This window comes from Schistocerca cancellata, unplaced genomic scaffold (genome assembly GCF_023864275.1).
Source record: "Schistocerca cancellata isolate TAMUIC-IGC-003103 unplaced genomic scaffold, iqSchCanc2.1 HiC_scaffold_1096, whole genome shotgun sequence".
Classification (NCBI taxonomy): domain Eukaryota; kingdom Metazoa; phylum Arthropoda; class Insecta; order Orthoptera; family Acrididae; genus Schistocerca; species Schistocerca cancellata.
The window spans coordinates 1,581,797-1,591,341 of NW_026047095.1; positions in this window are offsets into that span (position 1 = coordinate 1,581,797).

A 9,545-nucleotide genomic window follows, 5' to 3' on the forward strand; every position below is an offset into this window, starting at 1 on the left:
AAGAAATTTCTGAGGATGTACGTCTGGAGTACAGCATTGTATGGTAGTGAAACATGGACTGTGGGAGAACCAGAACAGAAGAGAATCGAAGCATTTGAGATGTGGTGCTATAGACGAATGTTAAAAATTAGGTGGACTGATAAGGTAAGGAATGAGGAGATTCTACGCAGAATCCGAGAGAAAAGGAATATGTGGAAAACACTGATAAGGAGAAGGGACAGGATGATAGGTCATCTGCTAAGACATGAGAGAATGACTTCCATGGTGGGACCGATGACCTCTGTAGTTTGGTCCCTTTACTCCTTACACCAACCAACCAACTTCCATGGTACTAGAGGGAGCTGTAGAGGGCAAAAACTGTAAAGGAAGACAGAGATTGGAATACGTCAAGCAAATAATTGAGGACGTAGGTTGCAAGTGCTACTCTGAGATGAAGAGGTTAGCACAGGAAAGGAATTTGTGGCGGGCCTCATCAAACCAGTCAGTAGACTGATGAAAAACAAAAAAAAAAAAAAAAAAAAAAAATGCACACTCATACCAGGCTGTTCACCCGAGATTTATTTCGTCATCCTGTGGATGCCTTAAACTCCGTAATTGCAAGATCTTTAGCGACTTTCAGAGCCTCACTGTACAACATGGGTCCAGATGAAGATAAGTTTTTTTCCCGCGCACTTACGACTATTTCCACACCATTTCGTTAATTTCTTTGTTCCCAGTCTTCTGCGCCTTTCTTTTCATCTGCCTGTTCCCTTTCATCCATTCGCCCGAAATGTTCATCCCTTGTTTCTTAAAGTCTCATAAATTTATGTTTTACTGCATTTGAAATGCAACATAATTTCGCGCACAGAGAGTTTGTCATTCTCACTCGCCTCGATTAAGTCAATCTTTTCTTTAGTTGTTAATGACACATACCGTTTGTTCGACATTGTGTTATTGAATCTTTTAAAAGTGCTACTAGTCAATGAAACTGGAAGAAAATAAATGACCTTGCCGGGTAAAACCATTGTTTAACGGAGCAATACCAACCTCTTTCACTGCGCACATTGCAGCAGAGTGTTGGTAGATGCCCAACAATGTTCCTGTATTTGCCGGTGTGCGTCATTAATGAGGAAAACGAGAAAGCCGACAAACAGAGCGCTGACGAACGAACCGTTTGCTTTGATGTACTGTGCAGACACTGAGCGTAACTTATTCGTCGTTGCACAGAGCGGGGTGGTTTTAGGTCTACAGCGCTGCGCTTCACTGGATCGCTTTTCTTGGTTTTGCGCCGCTTAACAAAGGTGTTGAAAGTAACATCCTTGTGAATAGCTAATGTACTGTAATACACTACTACTTTGTATTATACCTTGAATTATTAAGTATGTTCTAAGATTTGCTTTCCTTTCCGCGTTAGGAACGTTGCGCTTTATAGAGAAGTTAGCATATAAAAGTGCACTGAATGCGTCGGGACTGAAATACTTGTACGATTTGGGCAGATTTCTGAATTATACACGTGCCGATATGAGCAAGTTTTTTGTTCTAACTGCTTCCTAATTAATAATTATACTAACTGCTCAGTGATTACGAGGATCACTCCAAAAGAAATGCACACTTTTTTTTAATCCATCTTTTATTCTACATGTTTGAAAGTTTTACACTGTGTAGATACATCCTTTAGGAACAATATTTTCATTTCTCCACATTATTTCCATCCCTCTCAACTGCCTTACGCCATCTTGGAACCAGCGCTTGTATACCCGCACGGTATAATTCTGGACAAACCTCTTGGAGCCACTGTTTGGCAGCGTGCACAAGGGAGTCATTATCTTCAAATCTTGTTCCACGAAGAGAGTCTTTCAGTTTCCCAAAGAGATGATAGTCAAATGGAACCAGGTCAGGACTGTAAGCCAGGTGTTTCAGTGTTGTCCATCCGAGTCTTGTGAACGCTTCCATGGTTTTTTGACTGACATGTGGCCGTGCATTGTCATGCAACAACAAAACATCGTGCTTTTGCCGATGTGGTCGAACACGACTCAGTCGAGCTCGAAGATTCTTCAGTGTCGTCACATATGCATCGGAATTTATGGTGGTTACACTTAGCATGATGTCCACAAGCAAGAGTCTTTCAGAATCGAAAAACACCGTAGTCATAATTTTTCCAGTAGAAGGTGTGGTTTTGAATTTTTTTTTCTTGGGTGAATTTGCATGATGCCACTCTGTTGATTGCCTCTTCGCCTCTGGTGAAAAATGATGGAGCTATGTTCCATCACCTGTCACAATTCTTCCAAGAAAGTCATCCGCACCATTCTCGTACTGTTCCAAAAGTTCGCTGCACCGTTTTTCTTGTTTCTTTGTGAGCCACTGTCAACATCCTGGGAACCCAACGGGCACAAACCTTTTCTAACGCCAACACTTTCAGTATTCTGCAAACACATCCTTCCGCTATCCCAAAGTAGCGTGACAATTCGTTCACTTTCATGCGTCTGTCAGCAGTTACCAATTTGTTGCCTCCTGCACATTGTCGGGTGTGTGTGCAGTAAGAGGCCTGCCCGCTTTCATCACGTAACCTGCTTGCCCACCGACTAACTGTACTGTGATCGACAGAAGCATCTTCATACACCATTTTCAACCTCTTGTGGATGTTTCCCACTGTCTCGTATTCACAGCACAGGAATTCTATGACAGCACGTTGCTTCTGACGAACATCAAGTGTAGCAGCCGTCTTGAAGACATGCTGTGACGGCGCCACTCACGGGAACAGGTTGAACTAAGTTTGAAAACAAGCGGGAAAGATGAATCTACACACTGTAAAACTTTCACACATGCAGAATGAGAACTGTATTTCTACAAAAATAGTGTGCATTTATTTTGGAGTGACCCTCGTAATAACTGCAGTCAAGATAGTGGACAGAAGTGAAAATGCATAAGGTTCCAAACACTGGAAGAATTATCTTTAAAAATAATAATACTTGCAGAATCTCCAACTGCGTGAAATAACATGAGGTATGGCGTCTCTCGCAATTACAAAAATGTTAACTGCGGTGCACCAAGAGACGATGGGCACAACGAATTGCACAGAGCAGAGTGTCTCGAGTATCCAAGTATCACTACTGCAGACTTGGGGCCAACCGAACCCGCAGACCTGTAGCCACTGTATGTATTCCTGTGTAATGGGACGGTCTCTGGTGCATGCCTGAGGAGCTAAAGTAGCAGTCGCCAAACTGCATCATGAACGTCGCATGCGGGCCGAATCAAGTATTAGTGTCACCCGCGGTTTTCAGCTGCGTTTTATAAAAATATGCATCTAGCATCTAAGAGTTGAATACAAAAACATTAACAAACGTTTAAAGTTTCTTGTACGGCCCCTAGCAGTTGAAATCTTGAAATATTCAATTCTATTTTTCTCTTCATTGATCTTAATCAACAGAATTCATATCATTATATGTGTTTATTCTTGTTTATTCATATATTTCAACAGAACACTGTGCGGACGTATCCATTTTCCAAAAATCTGAAGAGTGGAACAACGTAAGATTCCTCAACTATTTAGGAGATGGGGATTCAAAAGCTTTCAAAGCGGTTTGAAAAAGGAAGACGTATGGACAAAATGTAACCGTCACTAAACCGGAATGCACAGACCATGTAAGAAAGCGAATGCGTATGCAGATTTGACGACTGAAAACTGCATATAATGGAAAGAAATTGGAAGATGGCGAAGGATTAGATGCTAATAATAGGCTTGCAGAATCTATGACAGGCAAAATCCAAAATTATTATGATGTGGTCATCAGGCAAAATGTCAGTAGCGCAGAAGATACGAGAATAGCGCTATGGGCAGTTTTCTTGCATCTCTCTTCAGAGGACGATAAATCCAGTCATGGTCTATGACCTCAGCGAAGTGATTCACGTTGCAGAACACAGCAAAATCGTGAGAAATTCATTCACAGACTATAGTCGAGATTTTGGAATGAACTTTCAGAGATTTGTGTGATGTAAGACTACAGAAGAAATATCTCCATGACCGCACCAAGAATCACAAAGAGTCCATCAACAGCGTAATCGGGGTCAGAATTTTTGGTGTTTATTTCAATTAGTACTCTGCCTCAGTGGCAACGTTAAGTGAGGAAAATGCTGCAAAGTGTGGCGTCCTGAAAAGACTGCAACAAAGTGTCGGTCGTTTTACAATGAGACATATGTTACATTTCGATAAAGAAAGAGTTAGCGCATCAGAAAGAGCTGTTGGAGGCCATGTAGGCCATTAAACAAAACAAATGCAACGGAGACGATCAGGGAAAAGGAAATGGAAGATGGGACTGAGGAGGGTACAGACAACCCATCTTGTGAAGCTATAAATCATTGGCAACTCTAATGGCTGTTTTCTGTTCGTCGTATTTTTTAAGAAAAAAATTACTTTTCCTCAGCGCCTACTTGCCAGAATTTGTTCGAGTAACAGAAGATACTAATCTGAGTATTGTACATATTTAACACAGGGCTCTTCCCGTTTTGTAAATCTCAAGGAAGTTAAAGGCTTACGTACATAGAAAAATGTAGACAGTTTCTTATATTGATGACTAATTTTTAAAGAAACGGTTATTATTTCAAAATTTAACAATATTTTTAGAAATTATTATCTTAAAGTGGTAGGAAAATGGTGGCATATACGTCTTTTTCTTCTTAATAAATTATACTCAACAGTTTCTGATGAAACATAACTTACATATGAATAAATTTTACGTTATTTTAGATAGGGATTACCATTCTGCCAAGACCTTCTTAAGAGTGTGCTTTTCCTGATTAGTAACAAGCGAAAATACTTACAGAGACAGCAATATTTTATGATGTGCTTGATTTAAATTGACGCCGTTGAATTTGGCAGTGAGCTAAGCAACACTGGCCACTTACCTCAGAGACGGGGGGGGGGGGGAGGGGGGGAGGGGGGGGGGTTATGTGGTGCGAACACTACAGGTTACGGAATGTAAGAGGGGGGAATGTTTTCTTCTTTGTCTTTCAGTTCTGACAACTCAAAATCGTGTGCACATCTTACCCATCAGCTGCTATGGTATTTTTCTAAAACAAAATTTTCATGGATTCATGACTGTGCATTACACTGGCGGTCGTCTTGACACGCGGCACATTTCTGCAGCAAGAATAAAAAAATAAATTAAGGCAATTGTAATACAAGGCAATGAGCAGAAGAAAATTGATATTCAAAACATTTAGTAAGCACATGTGGTCGTGTCTCATAATGCATAACACTTTTAAATATAAGTACAGTTATAGTTATTAATAAATTTACCATACAGTCACACAGACAATACAGCAGTACTCCCTTAGGCAATTACGGTGTTACAACTTTAGGGTCGCTGAGGGTGGCAACAGTCTGAAACAGATAACAGTCGACACGAAGTGCCAACTTATAACGATCAGCAGCTGGAGTCAGCTGCCAACTTATTGAATTCTTTGTGCAGCTATTCTGCTAGTGGTTCATAATATACTAATTTAAGGAGGATCCCAATTAATAATAAGAGGCCCGAGTTGCCGCATCACTGTGTCAGTAGTGGCTTTTGCAAGAATAGCTTACAGATAATATTGTTATATTTCTGTAGTGTAATCTATCTGGCATATGGTACAGACGCCTTTTGAGCAACACTCATTAATGAAAAAATGCTGTTCCCGTGGCACGTGTGTAGGAGTCTAACTGGATGGAACTGTAGCATTACAGGCCAAACACTTGTGGCTACTCTCAGACAGTCTTACAAATTCAGCGCTTCCGCTTAGAAGTCAAAGACCATGACCAACTACCAGAATTTTTGTTAGTTTTCGAAACATCTGCACGACATTTCATATATCCACGAAATCCTTGCCGAAATATTTTCAATATCTGAGAAATACTGTGCGAAATTTTACCAAATTCACGAAATTGTCCTCCAAAAACATCCGATCAACTAAAACTTTGAATCGAAATGCCACTCGCAGGAACATACTGCCAGCCTTGTTCAAAATCAAAGCCGGCTGCGCCAGAACAGGAAGGTTACTACCCTTCGTCACACTCCATCTGTCACTGCAGAAACTTTCTAATATACTTTTAATTATAGCTATCATACGTAATTACATATACAGAATTTCACTATCTTCCCCAAGCTGGCCTTAACTGGAGTTGTTCGTTTTTGAAGTATTTATATTTTTAACTGTCAGATAATTCATTTATCCTAACTTTCTATTAATTGTTATCCAACATAATGAAATCCACAAACCTATGGTTAGCTGTTGTAGTGTACTTCAGATACTGCCACTTATTTCTACGAACTGCAGTTTATTTTGCGTTAAAATACGTTTTCAGTTCTCAGAATGACCATTCCGGCTCAGAATTTAAAGCTTACAACATTCATAGGCACTCTGTAACAGTATACCGATAGAGCTTCTCTAGTGCTATCCATGGACGTTTGGTTTGTTAAAATCGCTCAAGGAATATAGCAGCTATTAATTTCTGAAGGCCGTAGGTATTTACAAATGCTAAATGGTTAATAACTTACATTCTGGTTTGATGTATTGAGAAGACGTTTATACGGAAATTCTCGTCTCACTCTTCTCTCGGTGGTTGCCTAACTTTTAAATACATTTCGTTGTTGTTTTGCATGCAGCAGTATGCATTACAGCGGTAGATATTGTCTCGAAAGAAAGTTTAAGGTGTGTCATCATTAAAAAGATTTCTGCTTGGAATAAAAATGCAATGTCGACCAATCGAGTGCTGTTTCTGTGTGTCAGACACACACACACACACACACACACACACACACACACACACACACACAACCACACACAAACACACACACACACACACACACACACACACACACACACACACACACACACGTGCCCACACACTTACTTAAACACTCAAATGTACATAAACACACAAAGACCGGAAAAGGTAATACAAACTCTTCGATAGCGTGCGATAATAATGTCTGAAAGCAGTTACGCGTTTTTTATCATTATCTGATGGCAGAATGTTAATTTCCTTAATTGAAATTAGTAGCGTTCGATCGATACTGCATTAAGTAAATTGCAGCAGCATAGAATACAGTTGCTTCACAGCAGTATGGTTGATGTAAGCATCTGGTACACCTTAACTGCTGGTGATGTGTTACTCACACTTGTTTCTTAAAGGCAGTGATTAAACGCTCCAAATACACTTTTTCATACGGTATTTTTCATACATGGGCTTTTCATGTAAATATTATTAGGTTTTACAACAACAGAAGATCAAGTGACAGGTTGCGTTTATTTGTCGAAGAACACAATCTGTTGAGGTGAGGCTGGAGCTTTCCTGTGACACAGTAGGTGTGGTCTACCTTCTATTTCATATTAGTGGTCTTGCTACAGTTCTTTTGAAAATTATGTGTACTACTAGGACGACAAAGAATGAACACACCTTTAGACATGCTATCAGACCTCTGTATGTTGTAAGCCAAATTTGCGGTATTGCACCAGTTACTTGCTGCAGCACCATATCTGCTGAATTTCCTTCCAAAGAGCGACTTAGAAATGTTGTCAACTTCTCCATTTCTTTATGTTGGTTAATAGCAGTCACGGTTGTTGGTATGCAGTGCACTGATAATGAAAACTGGCTATCTTCAAAAAAACATCACCTGCCCGGTACCTACCATTTATACATGTCAATCAAGTGGCTTAATTTGCTAGAGCCTGGTACAATGCTGTTTTGGTCTGTGCTAACAGGAAAGCGGTATTTGAATGACGTCATCCAATGTATGGAGTTGGTGGACTCTTTGTTAGCTGGTATCAGCTGTGAACACATGAGAGAATTTTACAAAAAAACACAGATTGTGACAATGGTTTTCTTAGGAGCAATTATAGTTTTCGTGACAGTGCCCGCAGTATGTAGTGCAGCTGGATTTCTTATACATCCTACAGCTATGGTTTATGTCTGTCTGAGAGCCTACTCCCTGTTGTGGCACATGCAATTCCTGGGAGTAGTGCTGACAGTGAGAGCCCAATTGGGTGACGTCAACGTGTTGATGTTGCGGAGTGTACAGCCGCCTGTCGCCTCGGAGGCCGACCTCGATGAAGCAGTGACGCGGGCAGCACCACCCGCTATGGCGGCACCAGTGGGGGACAGCCTGTGGCGGTTGCAGCACGCCAGGATGGTGCTGCACAGGACTGGCCGCCTCTGCTCGCTGCACTTTGGCCCCGCCCTGTTGGTCGCCGTCCTCCACAACGCTGTCGTCATAGTCTGCATGGTGTATGCGTCTGTAATGGTGGGAGAAGCAACCACCATACCGCCAGAAGTGATAAGAACGATTCAGCTGCATCTGTGTCTCTACCTGGCACTGGTACTCAGTCACCTTCTTGTCGCATGTTGGGCGTGTTCTTCTGCAGAAGAACGAGCCGTTAAAGTGGGACATTCATTGGCGAAGTTGCGGGTGTTGTTACGCAAGTGGAATGGATCTGATGTCTTCGATGTCCCACTCCACGATTTGCGTTTCTCGGTCTGTGGCTTTTTCGTCGTTGACCTACAGTTCTTTGGATCAGTGGTAACCGCTGCCTTAGCGTACTTCGTAGTAATCAAACAACTATCTCCACAGTAATGACAACTTAAACGAAATAACACAATTTTCTGCAACTGAATATACTTTTAAATTGGTTTGTGACATATCACAAGTACATATTTTGAGAGGTGAGTAATAAGCACGTATCAGAAATGAAAGAAAAGTTATAAAATCTTCTTACACTCCTTCATTCAAAAATTCTTGCCTTAAATACTTACGCTACTGTGTACATATGCTCACGTAATTGTGTATATTTATAGCTTGAAGCGTACAGTTGGTGTCACAAATTCACAATGCAATTCCTTGTTGAGCTTGAGCTTTCAACAATATGTTGTTTATTGCAGTAAGTGATTTGTAGCAAACGATGTGTAATTACAAGAAACATACTAGCAAAACCAGAATATTTTGTCTTAACAAGTTTAATGCCAATACAAACAAAAACTATATTGTAATCTACTATATGAAGACAAATTATATGGAACACATACTATTAGCGCATACTGTTTGAGCAGTCTAATAAATAACATTTTAAAGAAAATATCGCTCGCTGTTGTCATTTAATTACACACAGTATCCACCTTATTCTTGACACCCTATGCTAATATAGTCGATATAATTTCCAAGACACCCATTTCAGAATTTCGAGGGCTGATTGTTTATTAAGGTCTGAAACGGAAACCAAAGCAAAAATACGATGAAGTTCTACACATATTTGATGGAAAGTGTCTCTAGTATGCCCATCGATTGCGCCATGCCACTCATTTCAGTTTTGACCACACAGTGGCCAAGTAATGAAGCTAGAAAATACTATATCCCGCCAAGTGTGAGTGCCTGCTGAGGGATTTCGCCTGATTTCATGCAGCCCAGATAACATAACTGTCATGCATTTCGTTCTTCATGACAATTCTTGGCCACACACTGCAGGGGAAATGGAGGTGCTCCTGCAGTGTTTCCCATGGGAAGTGTTTGATCACCCACCATACAGCCTGGACTTGG